At 40.2% G+C, this 16,153-nt stretch overlaps 1 protein-coding gene across 2 annotated transcripts in view; it reads right to left on the bottom strand.

The window, feature by feature from the left end:
• The window catches only part of SPICE1 (spindle and centriole associated protein 1), a 63,153-nt gene extending 62,354 nt beyond the window's left edge, over positions 1-799 (bottom strand). For both annotated transcript variants that reach the window (XM_082655215.1, XM_082655216.1), the window contains exon 1: positions 717-799. The gene's annotated coding sequence lies outside the window, so the exon portion shown is untranslated. The remainder of the gene's footprint in view (positions 1-716) is intronic.
• Positions 800-16,153: the final 15,354 nt, after the last annotated feature.

Below are 16,153 nucleotides of genomic sequence, written 5' to 3'. Positions count from 1 at the left end.
AGGATGGCTCTCAAAACTTTACTTCCTTCCTCAAACGATTTTAACAGCGCTCCCCTGCAGAGAGGAATCCAGCTCAGCTCGGCACTCAATCTCTCCGCTCCGTGCGACCCAGCTGACCTTTCTTTGCAGTCATTTCTCCTCTCACATCTCCCACACATCCTAAAACAAAGCTCTCGCCTTCCCATACAGTTCCAGCCGTTCCTTACGCTCTGCTTGGAACACCCGTCACACTTCCACTCCCTTTTCCACGGGGTTAACTCCCACTCACTTTTCAAAACTCATTCAGGCGGGCCTTCCTGATAACCCCTTTCCTAACCTTCAACTCGACTTAAATGACCCTCCCTGTCCCCAAGTACCCCGGGTAGTTTGTCTCTCTCCCATGAGACCGGAAATTCCTTGAAAACTACATTAGGGTACCCCAATTTCTAGCTCTGCGCTAAGTGCCCGAAAGCGGTGCGCACGCGCACACTCAGGATGCTCCTGGGAGAGCGCGCTAAACACAAACACACCCAGACAGGCATCCTGACACGTACACACACTCGCAAAACACACGGAGTCGCGGGTGCACTTTCCGTAGTAGGGATCCTCAACCCAGGCGCCTGGATACCCAGGGAACAGAGAGGAAGACGCCACGACCGTTCGCCCCGCCCTGTAGCCCCTGTCCCTAAGATTCTGTGGGGCGGGCTGCAGGCCTCCGCCCCGTCGTCGCAACCTGCCTTGCAGTTTCCTGACTGCTGCCTCCACCACGACTAAAACTCCAGGCTCCAGAATCGCCCAGCCGGCCACAAGTTAACACAGCCCGCCGCTTCCGGGATGTTGCCTAGGTTACCCCAGCCCCGCCCCATTCCCTTGCGTACATCCGCCGAGGCCAGTGCGCAGGCGCCTCCCAAGATCTGGCTTACGCTATGAGATAAAAAGGCTCTTGCGTGTCTTCCCTTGGCTCCCCTGTCGGCAGGGTTCCGGGCATAGCTTTGGAGGATAGGCATGTATCATTAGCCAGGTTCTTGTGAATTCTCGGAAAGCAAGATGTTGTTCCCCACACCAAACTTGACATGTCACACTTGCTTTCACCTCTGTGAAGATATGTTTATTAAAAAATATTTATTACTGGGCCGCTCTGGTGGCGCAGTGGTTGAGAATCTGCCTGCTAATGCAGGGGACACAGGTTCGAGCCCTGGTCTGGGAGGATCCCACATGCCGCGGAGCAACTAGGCCTGTGAGCCACAACTACTGAGCCTGCGCGTCTGGAGCCTGTGCTCCACAACAAGAGAGGCCGCGATAGTGAGAGGCCCGCACACCGCGATGAAGAGTGGCCCCCGCTTGCCACAACTAGAGAAAGCCCTCGCACAGAAACGAAGACCCAACACAGCAAAATTAATTAATTAATAAACTCCTACCCCCAACATCTTCTTAAAAAATATATATATATATTTATTACTACCTACCAATGTGCCGGAGACTATGTTATATTCAGCGGACTCTTAAAACAGGCGAAGTCCCTGTCCTCAGGAAGCTTACTGTGTAATAGCAAACAGTTACCAACAATACAAATGTCAAATTAAAACTCTGACAAGTGCTAACAATTAGTCATACTAAATAGATACTAAACTTACAGGAATATTTGAATTACTAGGAAAGCTGAAAAGCAAGGATGAGTAAATTACCAGGAACAGGTAAAGCCTTCCTGCAGAGGAAGCCACATATGCAAAGGTGTGTGGCAAGTGCAAGGGAGTGGAAGAAGTCCAGTACCTCTGGTGTTGGTGTAAGGAAGGCTGACCTAATTGGACGGAGCCAAGACAGGCAAAGCTGCGTATCCCATGTTAAGATCTTCACAGAGCATTTCACTGGAAAACAGAGTTAATTTGCTCCAATAATACAACCTCCTTCAGGTCCTGGTTTTCTACTGTTAAGACATACCCATACATGGGCCAGCAAATACACATTCAACACCTTCTAGATGCAAAGAACTGCCTTCTAATAGTTTCCACTCTGATTGAGGAAGTTTGATGTAGTTATATTCAATGGTCAGTCAATATAATCATCCCCTGCATACATCTTCAACTCCCTGCCCCTCTCTGAGTTACTGTAAACTTGGCAAAACCACAATCCTGGCCATTTCAACACTGTATTTACTAAGTGCCTGAACCCTTCCAGATAAAACTGGAAGGAGAAAAACACTCAGCCATGCTGACTTTAAATTCATGATAACTAATTTTAAGCGGGCCTTTAAAAATGACTGAAGACCACAGTACCTTTCCCTGCTCTATTAATTCTCCTACCCTCCCAAATGACAGCTTTATACCTTCTCTCGTGCTCAACATCTCTTCCTCTGTCCTCAGTCTCAGCCAGTGACCTTGCTCCCTACTTCATTGACAACACTGAAGCAATCTGAAGAGAACATCCATAAGCTCTCATCACTAATTCAATCCTCCTATCAGCATTGTTACCCACCAAGCTGCCTTCCAGAAGCTCAACAAAATCCAAACATGAGAAACATGAAGAACATTACATCAAGGTACATAATAACCAAATTCAGTGATAAAGAAAAAACTCTTAAAAGCAGCCAGAGGGAGGACATTACAGAGGAACAAAAATAAGGATAACATCATATTTCTCATCAGAACTATTGCAAGCAAGAAGACAGTAAAACATCCTTAATGTATTAAAAGAAAAATACATGTCAACCTAGAATTCTATATCTGTCAAAAATATATTTTAAAGATGAGGATGAAATAAATATGCTTCCACACACAACTGATAAAATTTATCACCAGCAGACCCCCACTATGAGGAATGTTAAAGTAGGTACTTCAGGCAGAAGGAAAATGATACCAGATGGAAATCTGGATCTACACAACGACAAGCACTGGAAATAGCTACAGGAGTAAGTATATAAGATTATTTTTCTTATTATTTAAATCTCTTTAAAAGATAGTTGACTACTTAAACAAGTATAATAAAAATGTATTGTGATGTTTATAATATATGTAAAGGCAAAATGCATGGCAACAATAACATAAAGTCCAGAGGAAGTATATTGTTGTAGGCTCTTATACTATTCTGATGTGTTATAAAATCACCTGAAGTTAGACTGTGACAAGTTAAAGATGTATTCTATAAACCCTAAAGCTAACACTAAAGTAGTAAGAATTACAGCTAAAGGAGATATGTATAAAAAGAGATATTATAAAAGAGATAACAAAAAATAGTTGATTAAAAGTAGGCAGAAAAGTGCAAAAAAAGGAAACAAACAACAGATGAGAGAAATAGAAAAAAACAGCAAGGTGATAGATACAACTCAATTATTACATTAAATGCAAATAGTCTAATCACCTCGATTAAAAGCCAGAGATTGTCAGATTAGATTTTTTTAATTGCTGCCTATAAAAAGAGACAGACATTTATCAATAATATAAAAACACAAGTAAGTTTAATGTACAAGGATGGGAAAAGATATATCATGCTAACACTAATCAAAAGAAAGCTGGAGTGGCTTTATCAATATTTGATGAAGTAGAGTTCAGAGCAAAGAATATTACCAGGGGTAAATAAGATCATTTGATGATGGTAAAGGGGCCATTAAATCAAAAGTATACAACAATTCTAAACATTTATGTACCTAATAAGAGAGCTTCAAAATAAATGAAGCAAAAACTGATAGAACTGCAATGTGAAATAAAGTCCACAATTATAGTCAGAAATTTCAATCCCCCTCCCTGAATAACCTATAATATAAGTAGGTAGAAAATCAGCAAGGTTATAATAGGCTTGAAAAACATTATCAGCCTGATTACATACATAGAATACTACTCCAACAACCAGCAGAATACAAATGCTTATCATATGTATACAGAATTTTTAGCAAGATGGACAATAATCTGTACCATAAAGCAAGTTTCAATAAATCCAGAAGGATTCAAGTTATACTAGCTATGTTCTCTGACCACAATGGTTAAATCCAAGGAGGAAAGAAATAATAAAGATTAAAGCTGAATCAATAAAATAGTAAAGCAAAAAACAATAGAGAAAACCAATGAAACTAACAGCTGAATCTTTGAGATGATTAATTAAATTGATGAACCTATAAACAAATTGATCAGGGGAAAATTACATATAAATTACCAATATTGGAAATGAGAGAGGTGACAGATTCTACAGATACTAAAAGAATAATGTAATATGTTGAACAACCCAATATAATAAATTCAACATCATAGGAAAAAATGGACAAATTCCTTGAAAGACATAAATTACCAGACTTTCTCAAGGAAAAATGGATAACCTAAATAATCCTATATCTATTAAAACAGTTAAAGTTGCAATTAAAAAAAAAAAGAAACCTTCTCACAAAGAAAGGTACAGGTCCAGTTGGCTTTACTGGTGAAGTCTATCAAACATTTGGGGAAGAAATATTACCAATCCTTCAGAAACTCTTTCAAAAAAGTTGAAGAGTTGAAGAGGAGGGAATAATTTCCAACTCACTCTATGAGGCCAACATTATCCTGATATCTAAATCAGAGAGAAGTTTACAAGAAAACTACAGACGAATATCCCTCATGATTATAGATGCAAAAATTCTTAGCAAAATTTTAACAAAACTCATTTAATAAAATAATTATGCTGAGTGAAAGAAGCCAAACAAATTTTAAAAAGGGTATATACTGTGTGAGTCCATTTATGAGGCTCTAGAAAATGAAAGTTAATGTAGTAACAGAAAACAGACCACTGGATGCTTGATAATAGAAAGGAAGCAGAGAGGAAGCAGGAGAGAGGTTTAAAGGAAGAAGAAAACTTTAGAGGATTTTGCATATGTAGAAAATGGTTTCATGAGTATGTGTGTCTATAACACAGGTGATATATATGCTTTAAATATGTGAAGTTTGTTGTATGTCGATTATACCTCAAGAAAGCTATTTATTTAGCTTCTCTGGGCAGTCCAAATATGAGCCAGATATGCTCCCCCAGCCATAAGATGCTCTACTTCTGCTTAGTCCACCTCCAGATCCCCCATCCCAAATTCTCATCAGAGTATTTCTGAAGTCTTCCCTTTATTTACTTTATAAACCTTTCCCACTCCCCTCTTGTCTTTGAGTCTCCGCCAAATGCAGGTGATGGTGGATGATCCTTCCTATATCAAACGCTGAATAAATAGTTTCTGTTTATTCTCATGTCAATAGTCTTTGTTTCCACAACTGCTTCTATTTTTTATGACACTGATTTTTTTTTAATATGGGGAAGATTCGTCTTCAGTACTACTATGAAAAGAATCATACTTTTTATATATTCTGATTTTCGAAATGTAAAAATACCTAAACTGGGATATAAATCATATAGATCTCTGGTTGGTTATGAGGAACAAAAAATAGGGAAGCTGGCAAACATGACCAAATCAGGACAATTCTGGGTTGATTGTTGCAGAGGTTATGGTTTGGCTTCCTGGACTGACTGCTGCAGAGATTGTGGGTCAAGTTCTATTGTTATATATCATCTGCCCATTGTCTGTTTGAATATTCGGTCACAGACACCACCATGACTAGCAAACAAGAGATCAAGAGCAATGCAACTGTCCACCACTGCTCATGCCAATGAGTTGAGACTGATTCCTATTCCTTCTAGAGATTAGGTAGTATCATTAATAACTTCTGCCAAAGTTAATGATAACTTCATCTTATAGTCTTTTCTATTTGTACAATTCTCACCATTGAGAAGATTGCTCTGATTATTAGGATAAACAATGAGTCAGCAATTCCTCCCGGTAGAGTACCTGTACAATCAAGGGTGGTCTCCTTTTGTAGCTTGCATCTGAGTCAGAATTTCCATCCTTGGTGGTTTATAGAATTAACATCTAGGTGTATAAAGAAGTCTTGGGATGCTATTACTAAATTGGATAAAATCTTAGTCTGAGGCAAACAAGACCATGTGTTCTGCCTGCAAAGGAAGTAGTAGCCTATAGGGGCACATGGAGATCAGAGAAAAAAGATTTTATCATAAAATGAAATCAGAACCAAGAACTTACATACTTAGACCTCTATTAGTCTCTTCCAAGTGGCAAGTATTTGGCCCATCACCCTACAAAGTTTGTTGAATTCAAATTTAGAATTACCTGGGGTCTGATCAATAGATTGTACTAATTGATTCTTTCTCTGGGAGAAAGAAAACTAGCAGAGTCACAGGTTAATGTGTTTAATGTAGTTTGTCCATGTAGGTGCAAGTGGAATAGCCATTGGCTATAGTTCTCCGTGATCTCATTTGATGCTAGCCTATACGTTTTCATTGTGAGAATCCAATGATGAATGGCGTATCCAACAGTCAGTAAGGCTGAGGGCAGAGGGTCCTATCTGGGGCAATCTAAGAAGAGTGACTATGTCCTGATCCAACAATTATAATAAAGAGGGGGGAAAAGGAGAGAAGGGAGCATTCTGGGTAGAAAACATCAGTGATCTATATAGTAATAGAGAAGGAGAATATCAGTAAGTCAGTCAAAAACAAAACAACAATTAGACAGGGGTCCTGGTACAATGTCTTAGTTGGAATCTGTCCACTTTCCAAGGCCATGTCCTTATTCCAAAGGTCTTCAGTCCATTGTCTATTTCCAAAGATCAGATGCTTCTAAAGAATCTGTGATAATCCTCAGCTTGAAGTCCCCTATTGGAGTAGATTTCCAGTTATATGGAACTGAGTTGCTTATTTAGCTGTGAAAAGTTGTCAAAAATTGACTTACTGGGCTTCCCTGGTGGCGCAGTGGTTGAGAGTCCGTCTGCCGATGCAGGGGACACGGGTTCGCGCCCCAGTCTGGGAGGATCCCACATGCTGTGGAGCGGCTGAGCCCATGAGCCATGGCTGCTGAGCCTGCGCGTCCGGAACCTGTGCTCCGCAACGGGAGAGGCCACAACAGTGAGAGGCCTGCGTACGGCAAAAAAAAAAAAAAAAAAAAATTGACTTACTGAAGTTTCACTAATATATTTGTTGTGTTAAAAAATGATTAAAGAAGACAACTTAGGTGATACAAACAAACTTTACTTAACACTTCATGAAGTAGACAATCTCCTTCTGGAGAACTGCAAAATGGGGTAGAAGGAAGGAAGCTTTTACAGGATAAAGAAAGAAAAGGAAAGAGAAAAACAGAAAATATCTGATTGGCTGGGGCCCCACTGTCAACCATGTTTGGGTGAGAAGGCCAAGAGCTGGCTTGCATTTGGGGACTGACCGACTAAATATACTGCATTTCTGGTCAAGTAGAGCATTTAAAGGGATGTGAAAGTTATCTAAGTTTCAGTTTACTAAATGTGGCACCCCAGGCAGGAGTGGCTCCATCTTGGGCCTAGAAAGGTATTTCAACAGTTGTTAACAGTACCTAATAAGGTCCCTTCCAGTGAAGTTCAAGAGAGGTTTTTCCCAGTGTCTCTTCCAATAGATGAAATTTCCTAGTTGATGATCACGAAGAGCCAATTTAAGAAGCGTCATGTGAAGCTGGCCTTAACGTGTCCATTATAGGACCTGCAATATTTTGCCACATCTGCATGCAGCGGAAAAGAGTCTAATATCAGGGGTGAAATTTCTAAAAGTATGTGCCTTCCTGTTAACAGTTCATAGGGATATAACCAATGTGTCGCTGAGACATACGGCCAAAAGGGCTAGTGGGAGTACCTCTAGCCAAGAGAGCTCAAGAATTTCTGAAAGTTTTGCTAATTTTAATCTTATTTTTTAGTTTTGCTAATTTTAATTTAATTTAATTCCATTGGTTCTTTTCATCTTTCCAGAAGCTTGTGGGTGGTAAGGACAGCATAGTTTTTGAGAAAGAGTGATGCCTTACAAAGTTCTTTTATAGTAGTTCATGTAAATTGTATGCCTTGGTCACTCAATATAAAAGCTGGTATACCCCAGATTCGAAACACAAAATCAAGCAGCGTTTTAGAGACTACAAAGAATGTCCAGCAAAGAAGATTTTCAGCAAGAAAATGCTGTAACCCATCCTAAAAATACATAAATCCCATGGAGAGTGGAAGCTGGATAAAATCTATCTGAAGGTGTTCAAAGGGTCCTGGAGGTTTTGGTTCCTGGCCATGCCTCATCTTTACAGTTTTTCCAGGATTATGTTGTTCACAAGTAACACATGTCCCCAAAATAATCTCAGCTGTCTTTTAAAGTTTTCCCACCAACATTGATTTAAGATAGTAAGCAATGTGTCTTCACCATGATGCGTAGTTTCAAAGAGAAATTCAGCTAATATCCATTTGAAATCATCTGGTGCCACCAATCTGTCATCTTGAGAGTCTCAAGGATTATCTAAGTGAAGTATACACCACACTTCTTCCATTCTTCCTCTTCCAAATCATGGGCTGGATTTTTGATGTGGATATTTGATAATGGCTTCTTTGTCTCAATCCAGAGATTTGTCTTTTAGGGAATTAGTTAGTATCACAACCTTGGTTAAGCCTGCTTGTTTGGCAAAATTATCTACTAGAGCATCTCCTTTAACTTCCATTTGATCTTTTTGTCTCTGTTACCATGGGCCTCAATCTTTACAATAGCCATTTCACTGGGAAGTTGAAGTGCATCTAAAAATTTCTTAACTTGTCGTCCACTTTTGATAGGGATTCCAGCAGAAGTGAGAGAATCTTTTTGTTTCTAAAGCAGCATGTACTACTCCAGAAGCATACCTGCTATCTGTATATGCGTTTATTCTCTGGTCTTCGGCTAACTGACAAGCTCTAATAAGTGTTATAAATTCTGTCGTCTGGACTAACTTTCCCTCAGGTAGAGGACTCTCCTGTAATGGAGAGTTGAGATTAGTGATAGCATTAATGATGGCATGGTAATCTCCAGTTTCGATTCTGAAGTATGACCCATCAACAAATACTATTCTCAAAGGGAGAATTCTCAAAGGGAGAATCCTCTCTAATAAAGCTGAGCGAGGTACAGAAAGTCCCTAGCTGAAGCAAGACGATTGTGAGGTTCCATTTCTAGTAAGGGCAGGAGAGTGGCAAAATTCAGGGTGTTGTGCAGTTAATAGTAATGTGAGATGGAGAAGGCAACAGAAATTCATAAGGGGTTAACTGACTGACTTAAAAGTGTTGTGTGGAGATTGGTTCAAGATAGCGGAGTAGAAGGACGTGCTCTCACTCCCTCTTGCAAGAGCACTGTAATCACAACTAACTGCTGAACAACCATTGACAGGAAGACACTGGAACTCACCAAAAAAGATACCCCACATCCAAAGACAAAGGAGAAGCCACAATGAGACAGTAGGAGGGGCGCAATCACAATAAAATCAAATCCTATAACTGCTGGGTGGGTGACTCACAGACTGGAGAACACTTATACCACAGAAGTCCACCCACTGGAGTAAAGGTTCTGAGCCCCACGTCAGGCTTCCCAACCTGGGGGTCCGGCAACAGGAGGAGGAATTCCTACAGAATCAGACTTTGAAGGCTAGCGGGATTTGATTGCAGGACTTCGATAGTAATGGGGGAAACAGAGACTCCACTCTTGGAGGGCACACACAAAGTAGTGTCCGCATCGGGGCCCAGGGGAAGGAGCAATGACCCCACAGGAGACTGAACCAGACCTACCTGCTAGTGTTGGAGGGTCTCCTGCAGAGGCAGGGGGTGGCTGTGTCTCACCATGAGGACAAGGACACTGGCAGCAGAAGTTCGGGGAAGTACTCCTTGGCGTGAGCCCTCCCAGAGTCCACCATTAGCCTCACCAAAGAGCCCACTTAGGCTCCAGTGTTGGGTTGCCTCAGGCCAAACAACCAACAGGGAGGGAATCCAGCCACACCCATCTGCAGAAAAGTGGATTAAAGTTTTACTGAGCTCTGCCCACCAGAGCAACACCCAGCTCTACCCACCACCAGTCCCTCCAATCAGGAAACTTGCACAAGCCTCTTACATAGCCTCATATACCAGACGGCAGACAGTGGAAGCAAGAAGAACTACAGTCCTGCAGCCTGTGGAACAAAAACCACATTCACAGAAAGCTAGACAAGATGAAAAGGCAGAGGGCTATGTACCAGATGAAGGAACAAGATAAAACACCAGAAAAACAACTAAATGAAGTGGAGATAGGCAACCTTCCAGAAAAAGAATTCAGAATAATGATAGCGAAGATGATCCAGGACCTCAGAAAAAGAATGGGGCAAAGATCAAGAAGATGCAAGAAATTTTTTTTTTTTTTTTTTTTTTTGCAGTATGCGGACCTCTCACTGTTGTGGCCTCTCCCATTGCGGAGCACAGGCTCCGGACGTGCAGGCTCAGCAGCCATGGCTCACGGGCCCAGCTGCTTCGCGGCATGTGGGATCTTCCTGGACCGGGGCACAAACCCATGTCCCCTGCATCGGCACGCAGACTCTCAACCACTGCACCACCAGGGAAGCCCTGCAAGAAATATTTTAAGAAGACCTAGAAGAATTAAAGAACAAACAAACAGAGATGAACAACACAATAACTGAAATGAAAACTTCACTAGAAGGGATCAATAGCAGAATAACTGAGGCAGAAGAACGGATAAGTGACCTGGAAGACAGAATGGTAGAATTCACTGCTGCAGAACAAAATAAAGAAAAAGAATGAAAAGAAATGAAGACAGCCTATGAGACCTCTGGAACAGCAATAAACGCAACAGCATTTGCATTATAGGGGTCTCAGAAGAAGAGAGAGAGAAAGTACCCAAGGAAATATTTGAAGAGATTATAGTTGAAAACTTCCCTAACATGGGAAAGGAAATAGCCACACAAGTCCAGGAAGTGCAGAGAGTCCCATACAGGATAAACCCAAGGAGAAACACGTCGAGGCACATAGTAATCAAATTGACAAAAATTAAAGACAAAGAAAAATTATTGAAAGCAGCAAGGGAAAAATGACAAATAACATACGAGGGAACCCCATAAGGTTAACAGCTGATTTCTCAGCAGAAACTCTACAAGCCAGAAGTTAGTGGCATGATATACTTAAAGTGATGAAAGGGAAGAACCTACAACCAAGATTACTCTACCCAGCAAGGATCTCATTCAGATTCGATGGATAAATCAAAAGCTTTACAGAAAAGAAAAGCTAAGAGAATTCAGCACACCAAACCAGTTCTACAACAAATGCTAAAGGAACTTCTCTAAGTGGGAAACACAAGAGAAGAAAAGTACCTACAAAAACAAACCCAAAACGATTAAGAAAATGGTAATAGGAACATACATATCAATAATTACCTTAAACGTGAATGGATTAAATGCTCCAACCAAAAGACACAGGCTCGCTGAATGGATACAAAAAGAAGACCCATCTATATGCTGTCTACAAGACACCCACTTCAGACCGAGGGACACATACAGACTGAAAGTGAGGGGATGGAAAAAGATATTCCATGCAAATGGAAATCAAAAGAAAGCTGGAGTAGCAATATTCATATCAGATAAAATAGACTTTAAAATAAAGAATGTTACAAGAGACAAGGAAGGACACTACATAATGATCAAGGAATCAATCCAAGAAGAAGATATAACAATTATAAATATATATGTACCCAACATAGGAGCACCTCCATCCATAAGGCAACTGCTAACAGCTATAAAAGAGGAAATCGACAGTAACACAATAATAGTGGGGGACTTTAACACCTCACTTACACCAATGGACAGATCATCCAAACAGAAAATTAATGAGGAAACACAAGCCTTAAATGATGCAATAGACCAGATAGATTTGATTGATATTTATAGGACATTCCATCCAAAACAGCAGATTACACTTTCTTCTCAAGTGCACACGGACCATTCTCCAGGATGGATCACATCTTGGGTAACAAATCAAGCCTCAGTAAATTTAAGAAAATTGAAATCATATCAAGCATCTTTTCTGACCACAACACTATGAGATTAGAAACCAATTACAGGGGGAAAAACGTAAAAGACACAAACACATGGAAGCTAAACAATACGTTACTAAATAACCAAGAGATCACTGAAGAAATCAAAGAGGAAATCAAAAAATACCTAGAGACAAATGACAATGAAAACACGACGATCCAAAACCTATAGAATGCAGCAAAAGTGGTTCTAAGAGGGAAGTTTATAGCAATACAATCCTACCTCAAGAAACAACAAACATCTCAAATTAACAAATCTAACTGTACACCTAAAGTAACTAGAGAAATAAGAACAAATAAAACCCAAAGTTAGTAGAAGGAAAGAAATCATAAAGATCAGGGCAGAAATAAATGAAACAGAAACAAAGAAAACAATTACAAAGATCAATAAAACTAAAAGCTGGTTCTTTGAGAAGATAAACAATATTGATAAACCATTAGCCAGACTCATCAACAAAAAGAGGGAGAGGACTCAAATCGATAAAATTAGAAATGAAAAAGGAGAAGTTACAACAGACACTGCAGAAATACAAAGCACCCTAAGAGACTACTATAAGCAACTCTATGCCAACAAAATGGACAACCTGGAAGAAATGGACAAATTCTTAGAAATGTATAACCTTCCAAGACTGAACCAGGAAGAAATGGAGAATATGAGCAGACCAATCACAAGTAATGAAATTGAAACTGTGATTAAAAATCTTCCAACAAACAAAAATCCAGGACCAGATGGCTTCACAGGTGAATTCTATCACACATTTAGAGAAGAGCTAACACCCATCCTTCTCAAACTCTTCCAAAAAATTGCAGAGGAAGGAAAACTCCAAAACTCATTCTATGAGGCCACCATCACCCTGATCACAAAAGCAGACAAAGACACTACAAAAAAAAGCAAATTACAGACCAATATCACTGATGAACATAGAAGCAAAAATCTTCAACAAAATACTAACAAACAGAATCCAACAACACATTAAAAGGATCATACACCATGATCAAGTGGGATTTATCCCAGGGATGCAAGGATTCTTCAATATACGCAAATCAATCAATGTGATACACCATATTAACAAACTGAAGAATAAAAACCATATGATCATCTCAATAGATTCAGAAAAAGCTTTTGCTGAAATTCAACACCCATTTATGATAAAAACTCTCCAGAACGTGGGCATAGAGGGAACCTACCTCAACATAATAAAGGCCATATACGACAAACCTACAGCAAACATCATTCTCGAAAGTGAAAAACTGAAAACATTTCCTCTAAGATCAGGAACAAGACAAGGATGTCCACTCTCATGACTATTATTCAACATAGTGTTGGAAGTCCTAGCCATGGCAATTAGAGAAGAAAAAGAAATAAAAGGAATACAAATTGGAAAAGAAGAAGTAAAATTGTCACTGTTTGCGGATGACACCCTAAATATGCTGCCAGAAAACTACTAGAGCTAATCAATGAATTTGGTAAAGTTGCAGGATACAAAATTAATGCACAGAAATCTCTTGCATTCCTATACACTAATGATGAAAAATCTGAAAGAGAAATTAAGGAAACACTCCCATTTACCACTGCAACAAAAAGAATAAAATACCTAGGAATAAACCTACCTAGGGAGACAAAAGTACTGTATGCAGAAAACTATAAAACACTGATGAAAGAAATTAAAGATGATACCAACAGATGGAGAGATATACCATGTTCTTGGATTGGAAGAATCAATATTGTGAAAATGACTATATTACCCAAAGCAATCTATGGATTCAATGCAATCCCTATCAAACTACCAATAGCATTTTTTACAGAACTAGAACAAAAAAATCTTAGAATTGGTATGGAGATACAAAAGACCCGAATAGCCAAAGCAGTCTTGAGGGAAAACAATGGAGCTGCAGGAATCAGACTCCCTGACTTCAGACTATAATACAAAGCTATGGTAATCAAGACAATATGGTACTGGCACAAAAACAGAAACATAGATCAATGGAACAAGATAGAAAGCCCAGAGATAAACCCACACACATATGGTCACCTAATATACGATGAAGGAGGCAAGGATATACAATGGAGAAAAGACAGTCTCTTCAATAAGTGGTGCTGGGAAAACTGGACAGCTACATGTAAAAGAATGAAATTACAACACTCCCTAACACCATACACAAAAATAAACTCAAAATGGATTAGAGGCCTGAATGTAAGACCAGACACTATAAAACACTTAGAAGAAAACATAGGAAGAACACTCCTTGACATAAATCACAGCAAGATCTTTTTTTCTTTTTTTTCTTTCTTTTTTCTTTTTTTTTTTTTCTTTTTTTTGCAGTACGTGGGCCTCTCACTGTTGTGGCCTCTCCTGCTGCAGAGCACAGGCTCCGGATGCGCAGGCTCAGCGGCCATGGCTCACGGGCCCAGTCGCTCCACGGCATGTGGGATCTTCCCGGATCGGGGAACGAAACCATGTCCTCTGCGTCGGCAGGTGGACTCTCAACCACTGTGCCACCAGGGAAGCCCAGTGAAGCAATTTTGAACAGAGTTTTATTTCAAGGTGTCTGCAGACCAGTACAAAAAAATGCTGCCCATTGAGTCTAAGAAGTTTATTCTCTTTCTTTTCTAAGGCACCTCTCAGATGAACAATTTTGTTCAAGCCCATTGTTCCACACGGTGGCCATTGAAGGCCCAGATCATCCTTGGGGAAGTTATGCCATTTGAAACACAGGTGCAAGAATTAGAACTGTAATGAGTTGACATATAAGAAGTAGGAGTTCTTCCAGAAGGAAGAGAGGAATTAGACTTAGCTGACCCCATAAGAGCTGGCAACAAACAGTCCATTGAAAGTCATGCTGTGCACTTTGAGTCTTGAGCCCCCAGTGTGATGGTAACTGCCTCCAAATGTAGACCCAACAAGCTACACCTCCAGGCAGGTGTAGAACCAGAGAGGAAGCTCTCTGTGGATCAAGGCCAAACTCTGGGGACCAAAAAAATATTGAAACACAAGCATAGTCTTATCTAGGCTAAGCAACGTATGTCCAAAAGGATGCCAGGCAAGTGAGAACCATACTGGTCTGTGAGACCAGCTTAAACAAAGAGCTTAAAAGGCCTATGCCTGTGTTCTACTCTGTGATAAACAACACTTTTAGATGACATAACATAAAACAGAAGCAGAAAAGAGAGCAAAAAAAAAAAAAGGATAGAAAGGAATGACCTGACCCCACCAGAGATGCCAAACAAATGGGAACCAATAACAGAACCGGGGTATCAAACTGAGACTCGATAACCAAAGAACTCAAAGCAAAGGGCAGAATTCAGACCCAGTGCTGACTTACTTACCATGTCAACGCCTATAAGTGGACTCGGTGGGTACTGCACCTGGTTGAAGGCTGGAGTCCGTGATGACAGGCAGTGCAGACAACAACTCAATGGAACCTTCAGGAACACTATGGAAATAAGGACCACCCAAGGAAAACAACCAGAAGTTATTTATTCAGAGTTTGCTATAGTAAGCCACCACTTGTGTTTGGCAGAGACTTGAAGGCAGGGGAGTAGGAAAGCTTTATAGTGAAAAAAAGGGAAGGTTTTCAGAAGTGCTCTGATTGGATCTTGGTGGCATGGAGAAGCTGGAAGCAGGCGCATTTTATGGTTTGTAGAACATATTTGGCTTCCCCTGACTGATCCTAAGTTGGAAGCAGGAGCAAAAATTGGAGAAGCTGGCAGTCACTGACCAAGTCCTGACTGTTCTGGGCCATTTGCTACAGAGTTTGTGGTCTGGCTTCCTGGACTGGCTGCTGCAGAGGTTGTGGGTCGGGCATCTGTCATCATACATGGACTGCGCATTGTCTGTTTGTGTGTTTAGTCTCTCACAGTGGAAGCTGGGCATTGTAGATATCTTTAAAACCTGGCTGATGGACCATGTTTTACTTTTTAGCTATTGAACAATATAGTCAGATAATAATATTTGGTCGTATAACATTTTATGCTTTCTAATACTGACACAATTTCAAATACATTCTTCCCCCACCCCCCTTTTATCCTTACAGCGATCTTGTAATCCTGGGGAGGTTAATTACCGAATGTCATTCATTGGATTTGGACTAGAGTTAGGAGTCAGTCACAGTATAGCCTGATTTGCAATGTAACACTCAAATTGTCTGGTATAGATATCATCTATAATGGCTTTAAAATAAATATTTTGGGCTCTAGGGGATAAAGGGTCTGTTCCAACTGTTTCTAAATTCATTACTTAAAGTTAGGATAAATGATTGAAGGGTCATAGCTCCCTTCAAATCCCTACAAGGCTGT

Source organism: Grampus griseus, assembly GCF_964374135.1.
Source record: "Grampus griseus genome assembly, chromosome: 5".
NCBI classification, from domain to species: domain Eukaryota; kingdom Metazoa; phylum Chordata; class Mammalia; order Artiodactyla; family Delphinidae; genus Grampus; species Grampus griseus.
Note: the sequence above shows the minus strand (reverse complement) of the source record. Positions and strands in the feature narration are given on the sequence as shown.